General features: G+C 41.6%; 1 long non-coding RNA gene across 1 annotated transcript in view; it reads right to left on the reverse strand.

Annotated features, from left to right (window-relative positions):
* Positions 1-235: 235 nt before the first annotated feature.
* Positions 236-15108, reverse strand: part of LOC131448982 (uncharacterized) — an 82522-nt gene continuing 67649 nt past the window's right edge. The window contains exon 3 of the long non-coding RNA XR_009234244.1: positions 236-357. This is a non-coding gene — a long non-coding RNA (uncharacterized LOC131448982). The remainder of the gene's footprint in view (positions 358-15108) is intronic.

Raw genomic sequence — 15108 nt, forward strand, 5'->3', positions numbered from 1 at the left:
AGATGTCCAAATTTGCCTCAAGACAGAACACTAACTGACCCTCGATGAACTCTCAGACCAGCAAAACCTCCAAAAAGAAAGAGAGTGTTGTGTCATGTTCCCTGACTGCTGCACTTTGGAGCTAACAATTGGCACTAGTTGAGGATCAACCAAGAAATAATGAGCGAAAAAATAACCTTTGACTTTCACTGCAGGGGGTGCAGCTCCTGGTGATTTTGAAATGATTCTGTACTGTGCTCTGATGTGTCTTGCCTTGTTTGTAGCCACAGGAAGAGTTGTTGATTGTGGAGGCTGCCTGGCAGAGGTGTTGGGGCTATGGGAGACCTGCTGATGGGCCTGAGGGCTCTTGCCCAAAACCTGTGGATGACACAGACAGACAGACATGAGAGTGCATGGCACTGCAAGATTTGATACACAAATGTTTTCATTCTGGTTTTACGACAATACTTTTTACGACTTTTTCTAGTCAACAAAGACCACTTGTGAGGTTTGGGAACACCCATGCCTCTGTTATTATTGTTTGCACTAATTGTTTGTCTCCCTCTGGCCATCTATAGGTCATGGGTCGCTGAGGAGAAATGGGATTGTTGATTACACTTGAGTTAAGACAGGAACATTTTAAATCAGCTTGTTTCTTTTTTTCACCAGTGAAGTACAGTTTAAAAACTTCAGTAACATTTCTTTTGCAAATCAACATATTATTTAATCAAAAAGAAATGCCTCCCTAATGAGCCACTAGAAGTGTGTGGTGGTGTTGTTATCTGCAGCGACACTGTCTTCTGCCAGTATTTATTATTTTCTTTGTTTTGCTGAGGGTCAGGACATTTCTGGCCAGCTACATTTGGCCAGTGTGTTTCTAACCTCTATCATATAACAGCAAGGAGGGCAGGACAATCAGGTTACAGCCGGGCAGGTATAAGAAGTTGTGGTAATGGCAGACACAGGCACTTAAGAGACGCTACTTTAAATGAGACTAAATACAGAGCAGACAAAAGAGTGAATGTGTGGTTGTGCTGGCGAGCACTGGAGTAGAGGATGGTGTGACACGGAGGTGGCCTCTTTTCTGCTCGACAGGTAAGACTGTAACGTTCCTACAACAGTATAGATTGCCGTGTATGTAATGTAAGTACTAACTGCTGCTGATAACTTAAGGTTCTGAATAGACCAAAACAAACTCCGAACACAAGAAGAGGATAATGACAACAACGGAGATAAGCGAGAGCGAATGCAAGTGCAAGAGAGAGGCGGGATTATGACATTATCGTTTTCCCAACATAGCATACTGGTTATCGACACAAAAACACATGGGTGGCATTTTGCTCCCAAAATGCACTTTCCGTGTGGATAAAAGGTCAAATACGATAAAAAAAAACTTGGCGGATAAACCTACACTAATTTTTGTGTGGACCGCCCCTTAATCTGTTTATATGACTGTCTTTGAAAAGCCGTTCCAGGCATAGTTCCATGATGTGCTCACAGTCAGTGGAGCCCAGGTGTTAGTAAGTTTATTATCACAGAGTCTGTGCAACTCGTAGTGAGCAGGGGAGGAGGGGCCAACTCTGCCTCTGCTTTGTTTACAAGCAGCTGCCCATGATTCCTGCATATTTGGCGTTTAAAGGAAAACATGACTGTTGGGACTAAATAAGTAATGACAATACAAGTGTTAACATGATAACTTATGTTTCAGCGCTGTAATGAAAGAAATCCCATCTCCTCAGTTGATGTGTCAGTCGTTTCACACTGATTAGCTTAAATTATCTCTGTGTAAACAGAGTCAATACTGAAATGATGTGGGAAAATGTGTTCTCCAGTGGGAGCAACAAATACTGCTGAAACCCTGTGAGGCTGGTAATGCTCATATCCCATTATTCTGCTAACTATCAGCAATTATCTCCCTGTCAAAGCTGCAGGTGACAAATTCTCCCCATATCCCGCCTGGCAGTATCATCAACCGGACATGAGCTTCATGTGATGGAAACTAAATCACTGGCTCCGTTCACAGCCCTGACAGACAAATGGGGTGCCTTGGAAAAGCTAGGCCCATCACTCTGGGCTGGGGGAAGAAAAAAGTCTTTCCCTCCCTGCTGACCTTTTTTTTTATTCGCTGAGAGAGGAGATTAAATACCACAGATTTTGTATGTATGGTCTGTTTCCAAAATATGAGAATTATTAATGGGTTTTGCGGAGGGCCCGTTTAATCTTCTGCCAAGTTGCAGTCATCCTTTTTACCTTGGGCTGGTTTTTTCTTACAGATGGTCCCAGAAAAACAGGAACTGTGCTTTATCCTTGCAGCAAAGGCAAAGGAAGTGTGTGGGCTGCGTCTGGGCAGCAATAATATGACAGAATAATCATCCCTCTTGAGGCGACATATCACATTATGATGCTAACAGTATTTAAAAAAAATTCACAACTCTGTGTGAATGGACGTGAACATTCTATATAGCTGGCCAGGATGCCAAACACACTTCAACAAATGAGCTGCTCTGGATGCTTAATTGTTTAACACCTCCACGAAGGTTTCTCCCTTCACCGCATGATCATTTTCACCAGCTGAGGATTAATATACTTGTTGTTATTAGCGGTGTGCTACTTTGGACCAAAGACGCGAGAAAGCACACCACCCCCTGAAGAGTGCATACTTCCAGACTCATGCCACTTTTCACACAGAGGCAACAAATCAGGTCCCAAAGCCAGAGTGACGTTTCAATCACAGGAATATGCCACAACTAGTAAATTATTCTCCTGTCTTTTGACCTCATGGCCTATTAAACCTTGGCTGAACGAGTGACCTGCGAAAAATGCCATTTGTAACCACATGACAGTATTTGCATGTCAATAAAATGAACTCTGTTGGCTGTGTCAGCAACTCCCTTTACTACGTTACAGTTTACCCCCTTTCAATCTACGTCAGCAGCAAGTACACTAGTGTTATGCAACTTGCTAAGCTTCAATGAAAAGACGGATACTGCTAATGAATCAGCTATTAATGATGAATCAACCTCCAAACTTATACTACTCCAAATAATGATGACACAGCAGTGTCACAGAGGTCAGCCGTCGTAGCAGATACTAGATACGTGTAACGTTTGAGAACTAAGAGGACCCAAATGCAGTCTGAACAAAACAGCGTTGCTACAGCAAAAACTGAACTTGTTCAAGAAAATACAACATTACAGTACAGGGGGTAAAAAGAAAATAACTTACAAGGCATAGACACAAAGAACTGGAACACTGACAGAATTTCACAAGATGAACAAAGGCAAAGAAGATAACACATGCTGTACATGAACTAGACACAGGTAATATCAATCAAAGCAAAGAAGATAATCAGGGGAAACACAATGGCAGGAAGTAAAACAGGGTAAGAAACACAGGGACAAAAAGTAAAACAGGAAGTAAACTACTGTACACAAGATACACAAGGAGAAAAATGATGACATAAGATGAGAACAGATATAAAACAGAGAAATCCAAACAACAGAAATAAAAAACCTAAAACTAAAAACCAGAAAACAAAAGAACAAGAGTTCAAATGAACAGAAAGTTACAATTCAACACGCCCTGATTGTGACAATAAATGTCCCAGAACCAGAGAGACGATTAGGAATAGACTTTCTATGAGGTTCAAGTGACAGGGCTGTTAGTTATCAGGTACCAAGTAGCAGTAGTGGATGAATTTGGCATACAGTTAAAAGAGTAGTGTAGTGATTTATCATTGAACTCCTACGACACTGTCAGAGCCACAATAGACAAAATGATCAACACTACCGCAGCACATCCTTAAGTATTGTCCTTTTTTTTTTTAATCTCACACATTCTTCTGTCTTGTCAAATGGACCTTGATGAAGATGCCTCATTGGGTGGCAGGTAGAACTCTATTGGCTGGAGTAAATCCCTCCAGGTTGAGCACTGACCTGTCATGAAACTCGATGCTACTAATGCCACAGCCGTCTTCAGGTTCCTTTGAGAAGGGAATGAGTTATTGATACAGCAAATCCATCTACCAGCTCCCCTGTGAGGGATCAAAGCCACCAGAAACTGCCTGTTACATAATGGTCTCTTTGCCCTTGGCATTCAGTGAGCTCTGGCAACGAATCCATACTGAGGGACATTCATATCCCAGTGGGATCCAAAACTTAATTAATAACTTCTACCTCGCTTTAGAGGCTGCTCCTCCTATCTTTACCAATATATCACCTGGCAGCGTCCACACACAAAGAGAACTTTAGTAGCCTTTTCTCTCTGACCTTGGCATTTCTTCTCAGCCGCTGATTATTGATAATTTTCTGGCTGTGGTGCCTCTCCTCATTTGTCATGATTATTGCTGAATTTTTAAGCTGTCATCCGTGAGCATGGATCAATAGTTGTCGACTTCCCCTTTGTCATATTGGCAGCACAAACAGCCCTTCCTCTCTAAATGAGGCCTCTCTTGCTTCTCTATCTATTAGCTGTCTGTCTCACTGGGCACTTGATCCTTTGTTAGGTCAGTCTATACATCATTCCTCCAATCAGAGCCTGACACTTTTATATCATGCATGGGCAGGGACCAAGCAGATGAATGAGCCAGTGTACTGTTTTGAGGTTTTTCTGGATGCTTTTATGTATATTCATGAACAGTGCATACATTTAAGCCCACGGCAGAGAAGTGCTTGCCTCCCAAGGTCAATGCAGGGCTCCTTAAAGATAACAGGAGAGGCAGAATTCACTTTGAATTGCATTTATAATGGGACGCAGTTGACAATCCAATTGCTCAAGTGTCAAATATCCCATGTAATAAGAGCAGATATGTCAAACTGATTAATGAATTGTCACAGCAAAAGGAACCAGTTGTAACTGGTAGCGGCCACGAGCCGCTGACGATGCATCTCATTTGACTGTGTGATTTGTACCTGTAGTCACCCATGTGGCCCGCCGGCTTCACATAGCTCTACCACGGCTCCACCTATTCCGCCATATTCCTTCTTCCTCCCTCGACTGGCTGAGCAAGTCTGACAGGCGGATTCCTTTTCTTTTCAATGTATTAAAGGCACTTTCCTGCTCTGACAGCATGCACTGTTCTGCCACCTTCTAGCTGGGGCTTCACACTACTCTGGGCAGCCCCTGCGTCTTGACAGACCACTGTCACTTTCCATCATCCTCTCTGTAGATCCTGCTCTCCCCCCTCTAAGCATGCAGACCCACTTTCCAACCAGTGCAATTATTTTTTTTGACAAGCCATCCATCAGTTTTAACTTTAAAGCACTTTCCACTGATACCCATTGTTACAGTTCTGTGCCTTTTTATGCGGGCGGCACGACAGAATATGATACGAGACATTCAGACTACCCGACCATGTAAATCTACTTTGTTCTCTTCTTTATTTCCAATTTTCTGTTCCATTTTTGCCGAATTATGCATATTTGTTGTGCATAATATGCCCTTGTCAAATCCAATTAACATGTCCTCGCTTGCACAGTGAGAATAGGTTATAATTTGGCAGTTGCTTGAGGAGCGGGGGCTAAAGTCAGACTTAAATGAGCAGCTCAACAGTTCCTGTGAGTCATACTGTTAAAAAGGGTTATACTTTGTTTGCTATACAGTCCATAAGCCATGAGACACAATGATCAACAGTTTAAATTCAGCCACAGAGTTGGCATAAAAACGTAGAAGCCTCACCACCCTTTGCACAAACGTATTGTTTTTAGTGCCTTTAGACGGACATAGCCGAGTGCTTTGTGGCTTGGGGCCGAGTCGCCATGATTAGCTGACATCAATACTAACACCCGGCCAAGCCGATCCATCTTGCCCTGGCCTATTTAATTAGAATGACAGCTTAGAAAATTTGGTCTGATGCAGAATCTGTCTTATGCCGCGAGGAGGCCTAATTACTATCTCAGTGTGAGAGTTAATGATGAGAGGTGGGAGCAGCATCTGGGGGACTTGAGGGGACGCTCTCTCCCTCAGCCTGTGACATTTGCTATGTCCTAACAACCAGGCCACCTATGGCCCTCAGTGGACTGTCCTGCTGATCCATACTGTGAGCAGACAGACCATGGTGTTTGGTGCCAAGCCTGCTTAAAACTCAATTAGAATTGTGTACTTGATGTTTCTATGCTTTTATTTGACATTGTATCATTTAAACAAATGGGGATTTGTTACTGATGGTCAAAAGAGTATGTAAATTTAAAATGACAAGCTTATATGTGATCCCTAGTGTGCTTAAAATATTATATTACAGTGAGATCTACTGTTTTTCAGGCCAGCGACTGATGAGTAAAGACCAAAAAACATTTCTTAATGCTAATTGTCTGTACTAACTAATACTAGAAATAGCAAATCATGACTATTGCAAGTACCAGATCTCCACAGGACAGTGCATGTTTTCAATTTTAACTAGTCATTCATCGTCAAAATGTATGATTAATTCTCCCTCATGCCAGAAGCTACTTTTGGTTATGCAGCATCCAAAATAAAAACACAACTACGCAACCACAGCTTGTGGGCTCAAGCAAAACAAACTGTTTCCATGAACCACAGCAAGAATAACAAAATGTGAACATATGGCTCGGAATGACCCAGATGGTCTGATCACTCCTGAAGACTGCTACCTTATCTCCTCTATCATGAGGATTCTGAGACGTTCAGCGATTAAGCAGGTGTTGATAAGATATAATGAGAAAATCCCCATCTAACATGGAGTCGATGATTTACTGTTTATTGGCTATTATAAGCATTAAGTACTGCATGTAATCTCGCCCTACAGACGCTGACATTTCCGGGATGTGCATCTGCATAATCAGCCAGGGAGCTAATAAACACGCAGGTTGTCACAGCTGTTAAAAGACAGAGCGACACGCTGCCCTAAGTGACAATATGTCAGTGATTGTCGAGCAGATGAATCCATGGATATTAATAAATCAAAGTGACCCCTACCTGAAGCCAAACAGATGCAACACCTGGACATGTAAATTCTTGAGTAATGGATGCCATAAATTTAAATCGGAAGTCCTCCGATTTAATAACCATGCAGACAGCTGCAAGTGGGAGCAACAATTTGGTTTAATGTAAAACACAGTTTTGGAATACCAAGTATCATCTGCTCCCATCAATCAACTCTAGAGTGTACAGTGCTGGGCAATATCCAGTACTCTGATTTCATGTCTTTGATTATAGACAGTATATCACAGGGAAAAGTGCAGCACATGGTGTAGTTTGGTATGTAAGGTGAGTCGTGTGTGTTTGTCAGTTACAGAGGCTGGCTGGCAGCGGGGGGTTAACCTTGTGGCTGCTGTCAGTGTATTAATCACCACTGATGTGTGTTGTAAAAGGATTCCTGCAGGAAATAAAGACACCATGGTGTCAGCTGCAGTGCCCTGATGTGACTCCATCAGACAAGAGGATGCTTATTGACAGGGTGAGAAGAGGGGACGGACAGAGAGAAAAAGAGAGAGACAGAGGCGGCAATCAGTCCTCGAGTCAGTCACCTTGGCACTGACGCAATGTCATGAAAGTCCACACCATTATTTCTCCGACGGCACAGGAGCATTATTTAAACTCAAAGATACACCAGAGCCTCAAAGTCAGGAGAAGGACATTTTGACCACACGTTTGTTTTTAAACTGATACACACAGATTAGTGCGGGGACAATTTGTTGATGAAAAATGCAATAATATCATGTTACGGTGCAACCATTTCAAAATAAAATGTGTTTATTAAGTAATAATTCTTTGAATCCAGTTTCTTTGGTGTGAAAACCAAAGAAATGCTCACGTCACCACAACTTCTTGTGTGCACAGACACAAATAAACAATAGCAAAAAGACTAGAGGAACATATGTGATAATGCAGTACAGTGTTGGCTTGTTTTTTCAATTTGGCCTCAACTGCACTTCATGCACAGATTTCATGAATAATGTGAATAATAAAATGATAATAAAGTGCTTCCTTTGTTAACTGGCTAATGGCTCCTGGCTGCTGCATAGGAACAGTTATGTGCATTTATTTCAATATATATATATATATATATATATATATATACATATAAATATATATGATTATTTCATGTACTACCCGTGAGCTCCTGGTAATGATTAAGTTAACTTGATCTTTGGGAGCTTTCAAAGAGCATTGCTCATTATTTTCTGACATTTTATAGGTTAAATGGTTAGACGGATAATAATCAATGATGACAACATTCACTAGTTGTCCTACAACATGTGCACGCACATTTCCCCCCCGCAGAACTGTCAGCAGGTCAAAGCACTGAAGCCCTTCATCACACAAGGGCCGACAAGGGCACAAAGCCTTGCATTGACATTGCATGACCGCTGGCATTTTTTAGACAGCACATAACAATTTCAAGTAACTACAGCGCCTGCTAAATACTCTGGAAACTCTGCATTTCATGCTAGATCATGCCTACACTCAAAAAATCCAAATGAAGTTCTTGGGCCTAATTCACAGGAGTTTTATAGTTGCTTGTAGTTTAATGAGCAAGAGCTCCTGACTGCCTCAGTATTCACATTAATTACATGCTCTTCAGAGGACTGATCGTTATTACATGCCTCAAAAGCTAAAGTAATTTAATTTTATCCATTTGATTTCATTTGGCTGAAAAAAAAAACACAGTTGCAGGGAAACAAGAACGATAAAAATAAAGGCTATAAATCTGGTGGCAACAGATAAAAGCAGTTTTAAAAATATGTTGGCATGTGTTTGCAAAGCCCACATCAATTGGTATTTAGGTACAGTATATTACCAAATTAACACGATGTACCAATATCAGAACGTCCTGCCTGTTCCTAATGATTTCAATAAGTTGAACCCTGAACATGTTATGAAAGACAGAATTGTGGACTAATAGAGTGAAGTCAGTTTTTAAATGGATCATTGTGTTTGTCCACGTCATTTGGTGACTGGTGCTGATTAAAAGTACATGATTAGAGAGAAAAAAAAAGATTTGTGTCATGAGGTCCCAGGAAGTCAAATGCACCGCTGTATATTCATACACATGCGTGTGTGTGTCTACCGCTTTATCCTCCACATGAGGGTCGCAGGACTGCTGGTGCCAATCCCAGCTGAAAACAGGGCAAATGGGTGGGGTCACACTCTGGACAGGTTGTCAGTCCATCACAGGGCTACGGGCAATTTAGAGTGTCCAATTATCCTCTGCATGTTTTTGGAAGGTGGGAGGAAACCGGAGAACACTGAGGAGCCCCCGCCCCCCCCCCCCACACACACACACCAACATACAAACTCCAAACAGAAAGGCCTGGACCGGGATGAGAACCAGCAACCTTCTAGCTGTGAGGCAACAATGCTAGCCACGCCCCCCACTGTGTGAGTCATGTATGCATAATGTGTGTAATTAATTTTTCTCTATACATGCGTACACACACCTTCTTGTGGTGTATTTTAACTCTTACTCTGTGGTTATTTGGAGGGATCAACATCTGGTTCCTGTTTGTTTATTATTGTTTTCTTAATTTTTAGTGTGTACTGTGTAAATATATTGAAAAAAAGAGAGAGAGGGAGAGAATGGGTGATTTTCTACAACATAATCCTGCAGAAGCAGCTCCTCTGACTTTCTTGACCCTTCTTGGTAGACTACCTTTCCAACCTGCCTCAGAAAGGTGGGTTATTTAAGAAACAATTAGGAGAATACACAAAGCAATTTGCAGGCAGTCTAACTCCTCAGGCTCAGCCAGTGAAGGGCCTTTCAGTGCTGATTTATCACGCTGTCGCCTTCACAAGGCAATATAATTAATAGGAGCATGGACTTCTAATTCCACCCGCTTCCATGGCCAGTGGATTCCATTTGATTTATGATGGCCAAGGACTTTGCATTTTATCAGTTCATTTGCTCGTTATTTATGCTGATGACCAATTTCAATGGGTCGCCATCATCTAACTCACTACTAATCAAAGAGAATTAGGGTTCACTGCATTATTTAGAAGCTGCTAATTTATCTTCGGAACAAGGGGAACAAATGTTGGCATGGTGGTTCAAAAATCGTACAGCTCTGCTTTAAGCTGCAGCTTCCACGTCTCCCACCATATTATCTTGTTAGAAATAACACACTTATGACTGATATTGTGTGTTATCCCTAATTTAAAAATGCAGTAAGTAGGATGGTGATTGTTGGGTCTCCTCTTTGGAGACAACATTTAGTTGTCTGCTCTTTTTTTTAGGTTGTTTTGCAGCATGGGCACTTGTTCCCAATGGTGGAATAGGGACCTTCCACCACAGGGATGTGTATGCCAGTTTAGTTAAGCAGATTCCTTTATTTGACACCCGAGATTGTACAAGGTACATTGTCGGTGAAATGAAAATGTTTGCGACACGCCCCTATTGTGCTAAAAACAAGATAAGTTTTAATCAAAATTTAAGTACAGATAGAAATAAAGGTAAAGAAAATAAAAAAGTGAAGTAGATTAGAATATAAATAAAACTGTACCCAAGAATAACAAGAAAAAAATAATAAAAACTGTACCTAAAGCTGTACACAAAAATATAAACTTGTAAGTGTAAAGCAAAATTAAATGTTGGTATGTTTCATTTACATCCCCTGTGTAAGATCGTTTAGCACTGACTATTTATATGAAACTGGATATTATATATAAAATAAAAAGCTAATATTACAGTGTGTTCAAATAAGCCACCAGAAGAGCCTCAAACACAAATCACAGAGAGCAGCCAGGCCAAGAGAGGCTGAATCACAAGAGCTCATTTCACTCTCCATAACCTACAGTATAATGGTTCATGGATTCTTGCGCAAAAAGCCCACAGATCCCACACAACGGCTACATGGTGGAGGACTTTAAGCACAACTGGACGAGACAGATTTTCCTCAGTAGCAAGGCGGAACAATAAGAGTGAATTATTGTGCTGTTGAAATAATGGGTCATGAACGGCCCACAGATTAATACAATACATTATAAGAAACATAGATAAATAGGGTCACATTGCAGCTCTGTTTGTTAGAAAAATTACACCTGCTCCAAGTGTTATGAACCTGCAAATGCTATTCTGAAGGTTAAATTGTGTATTACTATAAAACAAATTGAGATGGAGAAAACGGTTGGCAGTGGGACATTATTTAATGTCCTTGCAGGCAGCGCTACAAAAGGGGTGGGATTAAGATGCAATAAACCTTACAGAGTCAAAGAAAAATAGCCCTTGTAAACAGTGCTGTAAAGAAACGAGTTGCTTCACGGCACATGCAGTAGGTTTAAGGCTTTATATAAGTCATTTTAATGCTACAGCAAACTTTCCAGACAGGGATATTAGATTCAAAAACACCTTTAGATTAGGATTTGACCTTCCCAAAGTGGCTGCAGCACAGTGCGGAATAAATGCCTTTGTAGTCATTCTTATTTCTTGGCTGACATGCTTTGCGGAGGGATGTTATCCCCCATCAGTCTTATTATATTTAATTATTCAGCATGGTGACTGATAAGGTGTTTTCTGACAAAATGAATCACGCTGCTCAGCAGTGACACCCACCATTGTACGGGATGCTGAGCCATTGCCATCGACTGAGCAACATCCTCCCTGTTCACAAGGTGTATCATTTATCCAGGGGGTAATAAGATGCAGAATTTACACAGGTCTGTCAATAGGCATGTCGATAGAGGGACACTTAGCATCTATCATCCAGAGAATCAATGGCATTTTTCAGCGATGAATCCCAGGAAATGATAGCTTTCAAATAAATGGTGGAAAGAGAAACACGACACTCCTTGGGGAGAGATAGATGCAGAGCAGCTCAATTTCTCTCTCTCTTGCTCTCCTCAACAGCTCCCCCCCCCTCTCTCAGACAAGCTCTTTCGTTCAATGCAAAAGGTCAGGGAACATTACGATCAGCAGTCTTTAAAACGAGACATAAAGAATCTCTGGAGACTCTGAAGAACATGGACTGCTAACTATGAGGAAAGACTGAGAACTACAAAAATTTGAGCTCAAAAGCAGTTCATTAAAGACATGAGCTTGTGTCCATTTGCAGCAAAGTGCTTTGCAGATATTAAAAAAGAGGTTGGAGGTCATCTACATTTGTAAATATACTGTTCAAGTCTAACTTGCACATCCCATATCATGGAATAAGCTGAGGCCAGGTCTTGCAAACACTGGTCTACATGTACCTTCTGAACAGGTTGCCAGTATGATGCAAAATGCAACGCTTCTGCTGCCTTTGCAACATTTGCACTGTTGCAAATGCTCTCTACTGTCTTGCCACAGTGTGGGTGTGCCACATTTTGAAGTTCGATATTTCTGATCTGACTGTGGCATTGAAGCTTAAGATATGGGTAAGAATAGGAAATGGAGGCAAGTAAAATATGCTTACACAAAAAAATACGAAAGACTATAAAACAGATAAATGGCCTACAGCCTTAAAGTCATGCAAACTTTTTTCCAATCTTAAACAGCTCAACAACGCTTATTACTAAAAATTTATGGATAAATGAATGAATGAAACGTTTATTACCCCAAATGGGATTTGTTTTGCACAGGGAACATAAAAACACAAAATATAAAAGAAAAGTCAAAAAGTAAGCCAATAATTCCACTATCAGATTTGCATTTCAGAGCGTTACAGTCCCCTGAGGGTGATTGACAACTTTCTAAATCAACATCAGAACAACAGGACATCGATGACATGATGATACAACAGATTTTTTTTATCCTTTGTATCATCAGCGAAGACACGGTTTGAACCCGTACCCCTCTTAGTGACAGTTGGGAATGCTATGGCAGCTCATTAATCACAGGACAGCCTAGAGGAGCAATACTTAATCCCATGATGGTATCCTCGCCATCCTACACCGCTACTGAAGCTCGTAAAAGAGAGGGAGAGAGCAAAAAGACAATGATTTATACAAATCAATCATTCTGAGCTGGCGCTCACTGGCTATAACACCGCCAGCTTGTCTTTACAGCTTCATTTTAAAGGGCGCCCGCCGACAGACACACTTGATTAAGGGCTGTGGTTGCCTAACCTTTCATGTTACGAAAGACTGTCACTGAGTGACACATTTCTTTCCTTTACAGGTTGGTTCAAGGCGAGGATATTGGCATTCAAATTTGTGGCTGCTACTGTGAACAGATGTCACCAAGAGCGAGTAAAGGTAATGGCACCAGCATGCCCACTCTGACTCCTGGGGCTAAACAACATACCACCACAGGGCTTCAGAGGGGGCAAGAAGCAGGAGGGACAGCCTCAACAAGTGAGTGCTTTACGAGGCCGCCCTCCACACTCCTTTTCCCTTCCCTGCAATTATCATCAAAGAACATCTGTTTGTTGTTCCTCAGGCACCCTCCCCTCACAAGTGTCCTAGCCTCACCTTGACCCATACTTTCAATTGTAGTGGATGTTATGACTAAAAATAAACAGAGTAAAGAAGTGAGGCTACCCTTTGTGTGAGCAGGGCGTTCTCCCCCGCTACTGCAGAGAGGAAGGATATCCCCCTACGAACAGAGCCATGCACTCTTTCTTCTCATTGCTCCTGACAGGTACATGAACGACAAGCAATGGAGGATCAGATGTGCAGAGGAGTCGCCAGACTCACTTTGTTTCCCAGCTTTTAAGTTGATCCCACTGTCCTTGCTCTGCTGTCACAGTCTGAATGACCCATCGAAGATAAGTTCAATAGCTTCTGGCAAGCAACCTGATACACGCCAAGGTTGCGGTTTGTCCTGTTTCTGTTCCTCAACTGCAGTCTGTATCGCAAGGCCACAGATGTCATACAGGACTGGACATGCGAGCTCTCAACCCACTCAACAATTGAATGCAACGCCATGTTTAAATCAACTGTCGGAAAAGCACATGTTTCAAAAGTCTTTCAAACACATTCCATATACACCACTATGAAAAACAAGTGTGCACTTGCTGTAGACGTTATAATTTACCCTGTTCTCATCTGTCACTTTGGTCAATTAGCAGAGTTGTGTCACAGATGGCACCTCCCTGCTACAGGGAACATCCAGAGTGCATCATCATCGAGTACGATGTTCCACAGACACATACAAAGCTTCCTTTCACATTGGAGGCATTAAGCATTTGGCTACTTTATAATAATACTTTTTGTATTCAACCTTAAATAAAAGCAAGCTCACAAGTATAAACTGTGCTGAAGAGCTTAGACCTGCACTATAATTGTCACCTGAAATTATTGGCTACACTACAGAATGTCTGCAATGGTTTCTTCTTGCTCCCCGAGGACATTTTCGCTGATTTGTGACCTCTCTCTGCCAAATGGCCCTACCTGGCAGTGTACAGCCATAAAAGACTTGTATTACAGCTCTAAAAAGAAAAAAAATCAAAGTTTCAGTCATGTACTTCCACCAAAAACAGCACATCTTAATTTCTAATTTCAAAACCATAAAAGCACTCCGAGGCATTTCTGCTGTGCCTGGTGCAGTTGATACACCCAGAGGGACTTTAAAAGCTGTAATTTATAAAGACTGTTTGTAATGATGATAACACATAAATGTGTCCCGAGGGACGGCGCCAGCTGCGGGCCTCAGAAATCATCTACGACCTGTGAGGCAGATGTGATGACTGCTCGTCTAGGAAAGCTGAAGAATCATCAAATGACAATGTGTACCTTGGTAATGATCTTTCTTGGCTGTTTTAATCACCGTTGAACAGGCCAAACCAGTGCTACATCACTGATTACACATGATTTAAACACATCATTTAAACTTATTACTGCCCTTAAATTCTGTCACACCGCTTTTGTACGTCATATGTTGTTTTTAGCGTTTCAGTGCCATGCCACGCAACAAAGGTGGAGTCCAAGTGACAGCGTTACAGATGACTGTAATTAAAAAAATGCGTAAGACTATTGTGCTTTGTGCTGCACTTTTGGAAACTGGAAGGACTCCAAACCATCTGTGTTTATTGAACGTCAATGGGTTGCTAATGTGTAAAAACAAATACAGATATCCTGAGTTAAGATATGCCTGTGTTATACCTCTTTGTTTGGAAGACCCTGTGGAAATTTGATGGTTGTTATAAGATTATTTCAAACACACAGCGCGAGGCAGATATATGGTGTCAGGAAGCCCGTACAAAGTGTTAGTCGTGAGGTTTTATCAGTGTCAGTCAGTATGGAACCGACTGAGTGCCA

Source organism: Solea solea, chromosome 21 (assembly GCF_958295425.1).
Source record: "Solea solea chromosome 21, fSolSol10.1, whole genome shotgun sequence".
Lineage (NCBI taxonomy): Eukaryota > Metazoa > Chordata > Actinopteri > Pleuronectiformes > Soleidae > Solea > Solea solea.